Source organism: Mustela nigripes, chromosome 13, assembly GCF_022355385.1.
Source record: "Mustela nigripes isolate SB6536 chromosome 13, MUSNIG.SB6536, whole genome shotgun sequence".
Classification (NCBI taxonomy): Eukaryota; Metazoa; Chordata; class Mammalia; order Carnivora; family Mustelidae; genus Mustela; species Mustela nigripes.
In genome coordinates, this window is record NC_081569.1 from 9573343 (window position 1) to 9588507 (window position 15165).

The 15165-nt window shown below is 41.9% G+C and overlaps 1 protein-coding gene across 7 annotated transcripts in view; it reads right to left on the reverse strand.

Annotated features, from left to right (window-relative positions):
- AKAP13 (A-kinase anchoring protein 13) overlaps positions 1–14971 on the reverse strand; it is a 322148-nt gene extending 307177 nt beyond the window's left edge. For all 7 annotated transcript variants that reach the window (XM_059371621.1, XM_059371619.1, XM_059371618.1 and 4 more), the window contains exon 1: positions 14881–14971. The gene's annotated coding sequence lies outside the window, so the exon portion shown is untranslated. The remainder of the gene's footprint in view (positions 1–14880) is intronic.
- Between the last annotated feature and the right edge of the window lie 194 nt (positions 14972–15165).

The window sequence follows — 15165 nt, forward strand, 5'->3', positions numbered from 1 at the left end:
TTCCTATCTGTTGGCCTCTTTAAAAGAACAGATTCCCACTGATGATAAAAATTTAATCAAATACACATCCAAGCTCTCAGAATTCTCCTTTCTGCCATTCCATACTAAGGTTTCCCTGACAAGGTCATCGAGACAAAGATTCACGAAGAGGTGCCTCTGAACGGCTGGGCCATTCCACAGCAATGAAAGGGAACTTGCACATCCTGTCTTAGGAAATCACCCAGACCAAATATTTATCAAATGGTTCTATTTATTGCTCTGTATTAGGAAAAGAGATATCTGAAGTGCAGTAATGTGGCTGACAACAATAGCAAGAAAATAATTTAATTATTTCACCCGAAGTAGGAAGGAAGAAGTCACTGCAACTTTGAAGAACCCTCACTGATGTTAAATATCCTCCGGCCCCCCATATCCGAGAGCCTGAGTTTCACATGCCCCTCCGCACCCTCACAGCCCTCAACGAAAGGTTAACACACTATTTCAGCGAACAGAAGAACTCAGGGGCAGAAGAAAGCAGTAACCCCGCTTAAGGTGGCCCTGCTAGTTATGCAACAGAGATGCAGCTGAACTGGGTCTCGGCTCCTGCCCAGTCTTTTCCCCACTACACAACCTTGCCAAGGAAAAGCCATTTTGTTGGGGGTGGAGGGGAGAGGGGATGGAATCAAGTGACGAGTGGTAGTGAAGGATCCAGCAAGTATTCAGTTACAGGGTTATTATCTCCTGAGCCCGGAGTGAAAAAGAAAAGAACTTTTCCCAGAAATTAACACAGATAACGACTCTGTTCATCTGCCAGAGTCTCTGGGCCAACCTCTTCCCGTCCCTCAAAGCCCCCGCAGGAATTAAGTGAGGACAGTTCACATTTAAAGGACTACAGAAAAGAAACGTGCAGCACAGTTCACTGAGTCACCCAGGTCTTTCCCCGACCACCCTGGACCCTCTTTCAGTCCACATAATTCCATTCCTCTGCAGTAAGCAGGAGATGGACACCCAAAAAACACATTTAACAGAAGCTGATGTGGGCACAGAGCAAGGGGACTGAGGAAAGATGTTTCACAGACTATACAGTAAAATACCTGCATTTTTCTCACTGAAGACTTACTCCTTATCACCCAACCTGAACACTTCTGTACTGCTGAAATGAACCTAAAAAACTGGTTTTTCAACTTCCAATATAGATTAAACATAAACTAATTAACTGTTTGTAAAACACTTTGAAGACGTGAAGGAGTGTATAAATGTTAATTATTAATGTTGATCCACAAAACTCCTGCATGCAAAGTAAAACACTGGTTAAGTTTCTGCTACTTTCAAGGCACAAATATGGAAGCTCAGCATGTTTTTAAGGATTCTAGGAAAATTCTAAGAGCAGACCACAATGATTTTCTATTTACAACATGAACAAGATGGAATTTTCAGCTGGTTATTCTGGATATAATTATATCAGAATTTTTTTTAAAAAATGACTTAAGGCATATATAATAAAACTAAAGTATGTTTATAGTCACAAAGTATTAGATGAAAATTATAGTTCACTGACCTGAAAAGGGCAAAGTAATATCTCTGAACCCCCATTTTTTCATCAAAAAAGGTTCAGGGGGAGGGAATAATACCTACCTTATGGGGTTCCTGTAAGGAAATAAGAATATAAAGGAACACACAATACATAGATAGTATATAAAAGTTTTGTCTTTTAGTAACTTCACTTTTTTAGAAAACACTTCTTAGGAACCAGCCTGCCTTGAAAGATCTTTCTAGACTGCATTAGCCTTTTAAAAACACACTATCCCCTGCACCAGGCACACATACACCACCATTTTAGCAGGAGGGCCGAGGCAAAAGCTTTGGTCATTCCTGTCCACTGACCCATATAGATCCTTAATCCCCCAACAGAGAAAGCACCTCAGCCAGGCCCCAAAGGCCTCATGTGACCAAATGAACAATTAGAACTCCAGTTCTCAACTTCTGTTGCCACATTTTTCCCTAAATAATTCCCAAACTGCAAGGTCAGGCCCAGAGATCCTTTGTATTCTTAGCCCAGCCAAGATATGTACAAAGTGCCCGAGGGGCAAAAAAAAACATTTTCTTCCAGCTTGTAAAAGGTAACACAAATTATTTCCATGCAATGCCACACTGGGCCTACCTTCTCCCACTCCAGAAACACACCTACTTTGGACAAAGCAGAACTCAACTGGCAAGACCAGGTACCGTGGGTACAAATGACAAAGAGTGTTTTTAGAACTGATTGACGAATTACAGAAAATATCAAATTTGCAAAAAGCCCGACACAGCTATCCCTTTAGCATTATCACCTAAGAAAAGGAATACTTCTAAAGAATTAAGTTAATGTTGACAGTGTAATTCAGATTTTTAAAAAAATATATCATGCTCAGTTCAATTTATCTCAAGGGATCTATGCAGCAAATTTCAAGTGCTGAATAATAATGTCCCCTTTGAACAAAACTGTGCCCCATCCAGCCAGGTGGGGAGAACATGTGCTAACAATTTCCCAGGAGCTGTTACGGACCCATATCAAAACCACCAACTACTCTGTTACCTGATGGCCTCCTGTGATCAAGGGCTCAAATTTTTAAGACAACAGACCACAGTCAAAGACCCAGCTATGGGAAGAAGTAGTGTTTAGCAATTGCAAACAAATGAAACTCATCTACCCAGAAGCTCATCAACTGAGGACTCTCCGAAAACACTAACTGCCTTTATTAAAAATAAGATCAGGGTGCCTCGCTGGCTCAGTCGGCAGTGTGTGTGTGACTCTTGACCTCAGGGCTGTGCATTCCAGCCCCACATAAGGGGATAGCATTTACTTTAAAAAAAAAAAAAAAAAAAAAAGACTAAAGAAAAATATATAATTTGCAAAACACATAGAAAGTAAGAAATAGCCTATCATCTCCTTGAACACAACTAAACAATTTGCAATAGCCTCCCTCCAGACTCGTTATTATGTATATGCGAAATATACAAATGACACCCCTGCATCACATTAAAAATCACAGCTGTACTCAGAGATTGAAAATGTACAACAGATTTCACTAATAATATTTTTCTCATGCTCAGAGAACAGTTTTCACCGTGTTTACAGTCCTAACTCACTTGGATTTAATAGGCGAGGTACTGTTTTCAGAACACTACCTTCTTCCTTCACTTATTGGTAGCCCCCCTAGATAAACCCAGTTGTTGTCGCTGGTTACCATGGTCATGATTATTACTAGCTACCATGCCATGTGACCCTGACATGTGCCAGAGGTTTACATATCCCTAATTCTCACAATAACCACCCCCCCTTTTCTATCTATGGTTCTCTAATTCTTACATCCAGTGCAAACTTCATTCCCAATCTCCAGATTTGCATACCCAATTACTTACTGACACCTTCATTTAAAATCTCACAGATCTAAAACTTGGCACATCGGAGAAAGAGAAAAAACAATTTCTTCCTCCCAGCTAACTCACTCACATCCTCACCTCAACCCCTCAGGAAACCATAGCACCGTTCACCCAGTTGTTCAAGGAAAACACCTGGGAACCATCCTGGATTGGTTTCTTCCCTTCAAAACCCTTTTTCAATCCATAAAGAATCCTATCAGTTCTCGCTTCACAATGTACACTGATTCCAACCACTCCTCACCACTTGCACTGCTGCTACCCTAACCCAAGCTACCATCTTCTTTCTCCAGAGTGAACTACTACAAAATTCTTGGTCGCCCTGTTTCCACTCCTGTTCCTTACATGCACAGTGAAACTTTTTTTTTTTAACGATTTTATTTATTTATTTGACAGGCAGAGATCACAAATAGGCAGAGGGGCAGGCAGAGAGAAAGAAGGGGAAGCAGGCTCCCTGGTGAGCAGAGAGCCTGATGTGGGGCTCGATCCCAGGACCCTGGGATCATGATCTGAGCCGAAGGCAGAGGCTTTAACCCGCTGAGCTACCCAGGCACCCCCACAGTGAAACTTTTAAAAACCCAAATCAGCTCTTGTTATTCCTTCCTCAAACCTTTCAGTGACTTCTTGTCATCCTTAAAAGCCTATGTGATGTGCCCTATGCCTCCTATAGATTATCTCCCTCGGTTCCCCTTCCTCACCCCATTCCAGCCCACCAACCTCCTGTGCTTACTCCCACCTGAAGCTCTTCGTCCCTGACGTTCCTTCTGCCTGGAACACCCAGGCATCTCCAGGTGGCTTGCTCTGCTCCCCTTACTTGGCTCAGGTCTCTACTCAAATCTCACCTCTTCCAGAAGGTCGTTTGACCACGCCAACTTCTGCTAATACTCTTCACATTCTTCCTAAAATCATCCACCCCAGACATCCAAAAACCTGTTCATTGGTTTATCTTTTTTTTTTTTAAAGATTGTATTTATTTGAGAGGGAGGCGGAGACAGCGACAGAGATAGCGAGACAGAGCATGAGACGGAAGGAGGGGAGAGGAACACTCCCAGCCAAGCAAGGAGCCCAACCCGGGGCTCAATCTCAGGACCCTGGGATCATGAACTGAACCGAAGGCAAACGCTTCACCCACTGAGCCACCCTGGTGCCCCCATCACTTGTCTACCTTCTTTTTCCTTTACTAGAATGTCAGTTCCTTGGTGGCAACAGCCGTCTCTTATTTTCACTGAATCCCCATCACCTGGAACAGGACCTTACATACAGAAGGCACCCAAATGTGCTGGCTAAATCAACAAAGCAGACAAGGATGTTACATGCCCATTTTACAGAAGAGAAAACCGAGCTCCGTAAAGCCACATAGCAAATGCCAAACGCCATCTGAAAGAACCAGTCCTCTTCCAATACTAAGTGCCATAAAACTGAAGCATAAAGAACAAGCATGTCAAAGAATGCATTTGTTTGAAAATACCAGGCCACAGCGATTCTTTCTCTTTTTGTTCATCACGCGAGTTTTTCCCATCTGTGATTAATCTTACGTATGCACTACGTATGCCCCTCCTCACCTGGAAGATATCTACATTTCGGTATTCCCCACCAAATAAGGGCTGAGCTACAGACAGCAGACATTTATACCCCCCCAATATTTGAAGAATCCTGTAATAAGACTTTCAGCACCACCGATACAGTCTTTAAAGAGACTTCAGCTTCCAACCATGATGGAGTAACTGGATCCAGACTTATCCTGCCAACACCCCCTCCAACAACTAGAAAAACAGACCAAATATATAAGGCAACATCTTTTAGACACTGGACAACAGGAGCAAAGGGCTGCAATTCCTAACAGAAGGGGAGAGATGAGCCGAGCCCCACAACCAGCTTTCTCAGCCTGCAGCGCGCTCGAGCACGGCTCAACGGGGACGATTCTGAGCAAAGCCTGGCAGTTTTGTCAGGCTGCGAAGTAAGACCTAAGAGTTTGTGAAGGCGAAGGAATCTCAAAATTCAGCAGAGAGAAGCCTCCTTGAGTCTGATACTGAACAGTAACCTATACATGCATACTGAAAAATCTATGGCTGCAGGCAAAGAATGGCCCAAGAACCATAAGCTAAATAATCCCAGAGTTGGCACAGGGCTGGCAGACGTTCATATTCTGACCAGTCAGGGAGGAGAACATCCAATTTTTCAGTGGAAACTGGAGGCTTCATGATTAATTAGTGGAGTGAAAAAAGTCTTAGAGTAAAAGCAACACTAGACCAATCCTACAAAGTTCAGGAATAAGCCTAAGAAGTATCATGCAAATAACTTAACCTGCAAAAACAAAATCCAACCCTCTTTAAAGCAGTGCCTCTCATATTAGGGATGATTTCTACTCCCTGCCAGGTGACTTTCAGTGTGTCTGGAGACAATTTTAGTTACTGCAATTGGCATCTAGTAGGAGAGGAATTAGGCTAAACACCCTACAAAGCACAGGACAGCCCCCAAACAGAGAATTACCTGGCCCAAAATGTAAGATCAAGGTTGAGAAATCCTGCTTTAAAAGAGCAAAATCCGGCAATCAAAACTTAAAATTCACCATGTCCAGAGTCCAAGAAGAAATTAGTAGATATAAAAAGAAGAAAACTTGATCCAAAATAAAATCAGGCCACAGAAACAAATTTAATGGGATTAACAGAAACCTTAACTGCTGACTCTTATATATATAATCAAGAATTTTTTAATGAACTTAAATAGGAGACAAATGGAAGAAATAAAAAAGATTCAGTAGCCAATTGAATCCAACAAGTATAAAGAAAACAGCATGACCAACCCAGGATCATCACAAGAATACAAGGCTAGTTCAAAGTTCCAAAATCAGACATCAATAAAGAAGAAAAAATAAATGATCGTCCCAAAAGATGCAGAGAAAGCCTTTGGTAACATTCAATATCCATTTATGATAAAAAGTCTCCACAAACTAGAAACAGGTAAGAACGTCAACTTAATAAAGGACACATTAAAAAAAACTAACTATAAATACAGGCATATGTTGTTTTATCTTACTTCACAGATACTGCATTGTTTACAAACTGAAGGTTTGTGGCCACCCTGCATCGAGCCAAGTCTCTCAGAGCCACTTTTCCAACAGCATTTTCTTCACTTTGTGTCTTTGTCACATTTTCGTAAATCTTGCAGTAATATTTCAAACTTGTGCATTGTGATTGTATGTGATTGGTGATTACAAATCACTGAAAACTCAGATTACGGTCAATATTTTTTAGCAATCAAAAATTTCTAATTAGGGTATGTACATTTTTAAAAACAGAATGCTTTTAAACACTTAATAGACTACAGTATATACATAGCTTTTACATGTAATAGAAAACCAAAAAATTGGGACGACTGGGTGGTTCATTTGTGCGTCTGCCTTTGGCTTAGGGTCGTGATCCCAGGGTACTGGGACTGGGTCCCACGCCAGGTTCCTTGTTCAGCAGGGAGCCCTCTCCCTCTGCCCACCACTTCCCCTGCTTGTGCGCATGCTCGCTCTCAATCTCTCTCTCTCTCTGACAAATAAAATCTTTAAAAAAAAAAAATTAATCTAAAAAATTAATTTGACTTGCTTTACTATGATACACACTTTATTTCAGTGGTCTGGAACTGAACCCACATTCTCTCTAGAGTACGCCTATAACAGATTTATGGTGAAATACTGAATGTTTTCTGCTCCCCAACATGAGGAAAGGATGTCCACTTTTTTTTTTTTTTTTTTTTTTTTTAGGATGTCCACTTTTAAAACTCCTACTCAGCATCATACTGGGGGTCCTAGCCAGTTCAATAAAGCAAGAAATAAAAAACATACAAACTGAAAAGGAAAAAATCAAACTACCTATATTTGCTGATGATACTATTATCCATGTAGAAGATCTCAAGGAGTCTACAAAAAGGCTTCTAGAACTAAAACTGAGCCTAGCAAGGTCATAAGATACAAGGCTGGCATATGAAATTCAATCCCATTTCTATATACTAGCAATGAACAACTAGAAATTGAAATTTTAGAAGCATCATTTACAACAGCACCAGAAAACATGATACATTTATGAATCTTATAAAACATATGCAAAGACCCAATTACTGAAAAACACAAATGAAAATATCGAAAAACAGTCTGGGGATATACCATATTCATGGCTCAATACGTCAATTCTCCCAATTTACAGATTCAATGCAATGCCAATCAAAAATCCCTGCAAGATTACAGAGATCAACAAGCTCATTCTAAAATGTACCTGGGAAGGCAAATCAACTAGAACACTCAAAAACATTTCTGAAAAAGTAACACAATTACAGAAACCACATGACCTGATTTCAAGACTTACTATAACCTATAGTAATCAACAGTGTGGTAATGGTGAAATGACTCAGATCAACGTAACACAACACAGAATCTAAAACAGACCCACGGGTATATATGACCAACTGACTTTCAACAAAGGTAATACAATGGAGAAAGTCTTTCCAAACAGCGGGGCTGGGGCACCTGGCTGGCTGTCGATTAAGCGTCCAACACTTGATTTCAGCTCAGGTCATGATCTCAGGGTCATGAGATGGTGTCCCGTACAGGGCTTCGTACTCTGTACGAAGTGGGAGGGAGTCTGCTTGAGAGTCTCTCATTCCTTGCCCTCTGACCCTTCCTCCACTCGCACACATGCTCTCTCAAACAAGAAAATAAAATCCTTAAAAAAAAAAAAAAAAAAGTTGCTGGAACTACTATTCATCTAAAAGCAAAAAAATAGATCTCAATCCATACCTTGAGCCATTTAGAAAAATTAACTCAAAGTGAATCATAAACCTAAATGTAAAATTTTAAAGTATAAAACTCCTGGGAGAAAGTACATGGAAAGTCTTTTTGTTTAGGACAGGCAAAGACTTCTCAGATATTACACCAAAAACATGATCATAAAAGAAAAAAAACTTCATTATCGTAAGTAAGAACTGCTCTTCATAAGACATTAAGAGAAAAAAAAGATAAGCCACAGAACAGGAGAAAGTATTTGCAAACAATAATCACATATCTAATTCTAGAATATATATGCAGAACTCTCAGGGAGCCTGATGGCCCAGTCAGTTTAGCATTCAACTCTTGGTTTTGGCTCAGGTGATCTCAGGGTGGTGAGATCAAGCCCTGCATGGGGCTCTTTGAGTCTGCTTAAGACTGTCTCTCACTCTGCCCCTCCCTTTCCTCACCCCCTCCCCCAAGCCCTGCTCTCACGCTCTCTCGAAAGAACTTTCAAAACTCAATAATAAAGCAAACAATTCAGTATTTTAATGAGTAAAAGATTTGAGCAGACACATTACCAAAGAATGGCAAATAATCACATGAAAGGATGCTTAACATCACTAGTCACCAGGCAAATGGGGGAAAAAGCAAAACAGCCTACATTATGTATGAGTATGAGTCCATTTGCATGACATTTTCAAAAGGCAAAAAACCATGGAGAAAGAAAACAGATCAATAGTGTCTGGGTCTGAGAGTCAAAAATGGGTTGACTACAGAGGAGTTTAGAAGAATTTGGTTTGGGAGATAAAGGAACCATTCCATACATATCTTCACTGAAATAGTGGTTATGTGAATATATCTGTCAAAACTCACAGAATGCTACTAATTTTTACTGCGTATAAATTATACATTAAAATGAGAAAATAAAGGCTAAAGAGACAACAATGTACTGAGTAAATCCTTATTTTGCCCTGGTTAAAAAATTCTGAAACCAACTATAAAAAGAGATTTGCAAGATAAATGGGAAAAGTTGAATCTGCACTGAATGCTGCTGCTACTTTTCTTAGATGTAACCACTGCACTTGGTTATGTAAAAACACAAAGATCAGCAAACGTTTTCTGTAAAAGTCCAGACAGTAAATAATGTGTGGCTTTGTGGGCAACTACTCTACTGTTGCTGCAGCACCAAATCAGCCACACACAAATGAGCACTGCGATGTCCCAATAAAACTTTATTCACAAAATGAGGCAGTAGGGGCGCCTGGGTGGCTCAGTGGGTTAAAGCCTCTGCTTTCAGCTCAGGTCATGATCCCAGGGTCCTGGGATCGAGCCCCGCATCGGGCTCTCTGCTCAGCAGGGAGCCTGCTTCCTCCTCTCTCTCTGTCTGCCTCTCTGCCTACTTGTGATCTCTGTCTGTCAAATAAATAAATCTTAAAAAAAAAAAAAATTGAGGCAGTAGGCCAGATTTGGCCTGAGGGCTATAGTTTGAGGACCCCTCATGTAGACAAAACTACAGAAAGCAGACTAGGGGCTGCCTATAGTGAGGCAAGCAATGCAGTGAGGGTTGAGGGGAGAAACTGGCCAGAGTTGCAAGGGAATTTTTCTGGAATGATGGAAATGCTCCCTACTTTGATTTTGCTGTTACCTACATGGATACACCTGACAAAACTCATCAAATGCTATATGCTTAAAATGGGCACATTTTATCATATAAATAGTATTTCAATAAACTTGATTTATTTTAAAAGTGTACTCTTTCCAGGTGATAACATCAATATTGTGAAAAAACCTCACCTGTGGAGCCAGAATTATTGGAGTTCAAATTTTAATTTAAGACCTATGTGATCACTATAAAATCACTTTGGGGGCTGTTTCCCCATACTTGAACAGCTTAGTAATGCCTGCCTTGTATCTTTTTTTTTTCCCCAAAATTAAATAAGAAGTGTAGGTAAGACACAGAGTGTAACATCTGGCACAGATAAGGCACACTCCCGATCTGAGTAAACCAATTTAAAAAAATTATTTTAGAAAATGAGTCAGTAAACACCAGACAACTAAACTAGCTTGTTTTGTACTCTCAAAATATTCTGACATTCTTTGTTTGCTGTTTATTGTGGTTTAACCTGACTTCAAGAACTGGCATCTACCGTCAGTTCCTGTGATTTCACAGTAACTTGGGTCTAACAGCAAGCACTGTGAACTGAAATTTCTTTAGAGTTTAGAAAAGTACTCCATGACAAATATGTAATAAAAGGAAAACGGAGAAGAGCCAAGGTAAAACATATCAATTTTCCCAAGCAAGGAGAATGACAATAATTATAGCATATTTTAATTATCTTTTATTAAAAAAGAAAGAAAGAAAAACCGACATAATTGGATGTTTTTCTCATTTCAACCAGGATTTGAATTTTCCCCAAACCAGCAGTCAACCAATAAATTTACAAAATGGCTTAGCACTGGTATGGTATTTTACCTTATTTGTTTCTCATAACAGTAGTAAGTGATAAGAGATGATTAATATTAAATTTGTTTTTAGTTTACAAGGATCTTATGTTTGAGACAGACTAAGTGGCTTGCTCAAGGACACACAGTCAATAAATGGCAAAGTCTGATTGTGAAGTCAGACATGTGGCTCCATACCACCTGTTTTTAGTAGAGATCACCATCAGAGAATCATCTTGGGTTCTATGAAATTCTTTACATAACTCCTACGTGCTTTTCCCTAACTTAACATCTTTACTTGTCTAAAAGGGAAATTAACTACCATGTGACATACCTACTCAATATCTAACCATTCAGGAATAACTGGCCATTTTAGATGGTGGGGCTATGGCAAAATACAGGCTTATGATACTATCAGAAGTGAAAATTCAAAAGCATGGTTTCCACAAGAAGAGCCTACAGAGTGACATAAATGGTTAATTCCTCACAGTTCCTCCTTTTTCCCACCCCAATACCCACATCACAGAAACATACCGATATCCACATTTTCCAGGCTCTGAACAGAGCTCTGAAGAGGTAAAAAGGGAAATCAACCACTGCTCCACATAAATATTCATACAATCACGGGTATCACAAGAGCAGGTGGTCTATCCTCCCAGCACGGGCTAACAAAACGGGTTATCTGTTCATCTTCTCTTTATTATGCCCCAATCAACCCACAGGTGGATTTCAAGATCATAAATGGGAGGACCTATGAAGGAAATAAAAATTCCTTCCACTAACATCTCCCCCCACCCCCCGCCTCATTTACAGTGGTAAGACAAGCGGACAAGGACTCAGGAGCACAGCTTCCAAGTGGACCCTGTCCCCATCAGTAATAACCGAATCTATTCAAGTGCACATAAGTATTAACTTTAAAAGAAAGGCTTATCCAAAAGTCCAAATGTATTCATCTAGCTTTGTCAGGTATGTTTTCTCTTCCATCTGTGAGTCAAATCAGATAAAATTTTTAAAGGTTTACTATATAACCCTCCATGTCTAACTTTGTATTCTCATTTTATAAGAAGACTAATGGAAACATGAGATTCAATACACAGAAATGTCCTGATTACAGGTTCGAGAATCTATCTTTTCTATTTGGTACTCTAAGTAGTATAAACTGAATTGGTATAACAGATTTAAATCACTGCTTCCTTCCGCAAGCGGTGGCACCTTCAAAGGTGTTAGCTTGAAGGGGAAGTGAGCAATTTGCTAACATGACTGAACTGTGCTAACACTGAATTAACCCCCAGTCTAGGTCTATCTTAAATGAATTTGAAAAATGTAGTAATAATCCCTATCAATTATTTTTCATAACTGAAGTAAAATAAGGTACAAAAGCTGGAACTGACTAAATAACTTGGATATCCTATTGCAAGTGTTGAAAACAATCCATCTCTCACCATTTCCTAAACACTATAAATGCATAGTCATACCCTACCAAGCTACTCCGCAAATTCCACTCAAACACCTGTTAAGGTCAATGAGAAGGTAACAGTTTCTATTAACATTCAGTTCAACTAGCTCCTTAAAAAAAAAAAAAAAAAGAAAAGAAAAAATTCATTCAACTGAAGACACTCAATTCTCAAAAGGATTCCTTCTTTATGAAAGAAATAGCTAAACCACTAAACTCAGAAGCATCAGACTTTTAAAACTGCTTCAAATCATATAAAAAGTTATCAAAATTATTATCGCTACAGCTACAGGTAAAAAGGACCTACTTAATGTCTGTCACACTATTAAGTACCTCACATGGTTTCAGTTATTCTAAAGAACCCTGCACGTATGGTACTACACCTTTTGGAAGGACACAGAAGCTCCGTGGCTCCCAACTAGTCAATGGAAGTGTGGGGATCAGAACTCAAATGTACCCAGCTACAAAAAAATGTGTATTCTTCAAAACTGGGCTACCTCTCCACTTCATGAAAGAAGACAGAGATATGAAATGATTTGTCCGGCAGTCTTAATCATTTCATCAGAAAATGGAGAAAATTAAATGAGAACCACATTGTGAAAACACACAGAGCTCTATTTAAACTTCACTTCTTTTCAAGGGGTAATTAACAGATAAAAAGAAAGGTTTGAAATCCTTTTAAAGTCAACTAAATTTCATCACAGACCTGCACGTGAACTGTCATTCTGGACAAGTTCCCAGAGTCGGTGGTTCTGCATGCACTATCCCTAGCTTAGTACAAAACACGTCACCAATTTCAAACGTGTACCACCTACACTGCGTTAAGAGTCCTTCCAGGCAAAGAGGGGACAAAACTAAGAAATAAGGCCCATCACGGCCCTCAGAGAGTTAAGGGACTAGAGGAGGAGTCCATTTATACTACGTATACAGTTACCCTCAGTCAGGCAGATAAATGAAGTGTGTGAGAAATCCTAAAACAACAGTATGTATAACATGGTTTCACAGCTCAGAGAAGGAAAGCAACTGGCCTGTCAGGCTTTGTTGTCAGTTCTATTTGTTTACATTAAGTCGCTCCCTGACAACCCTTCCAACCTCTGCCAACCTTCATCCACAGGATCATCCCACACAGGCATACCCAACTGCACAACCAGGAAGAAAAGCTGTAAGGGCAAGAACCGTGACTCCTAAAAGTGACCTTGCTGTCACAGTTTAAAAGTACAGCGCTTATGCCATAAAGACATTTTTCTTTAGCCTCATCAGGTGAAGAAAGTTGGTTTTTCAAAGCAAAACAAGGCCAACCCAACCAGCAAAACCCAGGAACACTTCCCCGCATTACTCATTTCACACGAGAAATCAATCAAACTGACACAGAGAGTATTTCTCAAATTTTTCTTTTTAATTTAAGAGAGGGCAACGGGATATGAAAAACGGGTATTAACACCTTCGGGTCATTCTGTTCCACTACCAACTTGACACTTAAGCTAGTTTCACTTGGGGGTCTTCAACATCATAAGCCAAGTGAATCAAATTCACTAGAATCGAACCCCAACCTGACAAGACTTGTGTTTCATGCAGCCTGAAAATCTCCCAAGACCCAGCAACACAAGAACCAGAACAGGAATTCATCTCAGCTGATCTTAACGTCTTTACAAACTTGCAAAAAATCATCTTTCAAAAACTGCACGCAGCCGTTTGTTCTGACCTGGGCGATCCAACGGCTTAGAAAAACAGAATAAGATGCTTCTTCAGAAAACAGAAGGGGGTGTATTGGAATAAGAAAAACACACACACACACACACACACACACTGTTTTTTCCTTTAGTTGTATATGCCTGAGGCAATAAACTCCAAAAATAACTTCACCCAGGAGTGTAAAAGCTGAGAACGAACACCAAAATATTACTCAATCCAACTTTCATTGTGAATTCCTCAGTGCACAGTAACGCTTAAAAACTTAAACTGATGAAATCATTTTGCTGTTAAAAACTACGTATTTCAAAAAAACAAAACAACAACAACAACAAAAAACACCCAAAAGTAAAAAAAAAAAAAAAAAAAAAAAAAAAAATCCGTCTATCCTGTCTCCTGGGGAAGAAAAATTGAGGGTTTTCCCCCATTTTCTTTTCAACTTCTCATATTGGTTGACTTTGCAAAAATAAATAAATAAATAAATAGTATAAGTAAGCCCCCCCCCCAAAAAAGTTTTGTTAATGTTTTGTTTGGTCTCAAAGTATGGCTGCACTTGAACTCGGTGGAGGGCTGAGCCCGCTGCACAGTCCCAGCGCGGGGCCCCTACGGCGGCGCGGCCCCGACCCGCGCGGCCGGAGATGGGCGCGGAAGGCGCCCCCCGAAGGCGGGCGCGGCCCGGAGTGTTTACCGTCCGCGTCGGCCCGGGGGAGCTGCTCCCTCGCGTCCCGAGCACTTGTTCGCGGAGCCCAGCAACAGGAGGGACCCTCGAAGGGGCCGCGGCTCCCGGCGCCGGGGGAGTCGTCTTCGCCCGAGGGGCCCCCCGCGGCCGCGGCCGCGCCCCCCGCGCCGGGAGCGGCGGCGACCCCGAGGCCGGGCGGCGGGAGCTGGGAGGCGCGCCGCGGCGGCGGAGCAGACAATGAGCGAGGGGGCGACAAGGGGGAGGAGGGGGCCGCGGGGCGCCCCCCACCGCCGCCCCTTCATCCCCGCCCGCCCCTCCTGGCCCCGCGGCCCCGCCCCCCTCCCGGCGCTGGTCCCGGCCGCGGCCCCCAGGAGCGGCCGCAGGAGGAGGGGCCCGCGCGCCTCGCCCGCGACCCCTCCCCAAATCACAGAACTTCCCCCAACTCCGCCAACTAAGTTGCGCTCTCACCGTGCGGCGCCCGGGGCTCCCCCGCGGGCCCAGCCGGAGCAGCTCCGCACCGTCGCCACCGAGAAGGACAATAGGCAGCCGCTCACCCGGCGGCGGCGACGGCTTGAGGCAGCGGCGGCCGAGGCAACGAGCGGGCACGGCGATCTCAGCGGAGCCCAGAAGCTTCGCCGCGGCTGCTCCGGCTCCGCGCTGGCCCCGCACACAGCCCAACCCGCCGCGCATGCGCCACAAGCCGCTCGGGCACGGGCGGGGCACTTGGGGAGGGCGGTAACGCCTACGAGCCCT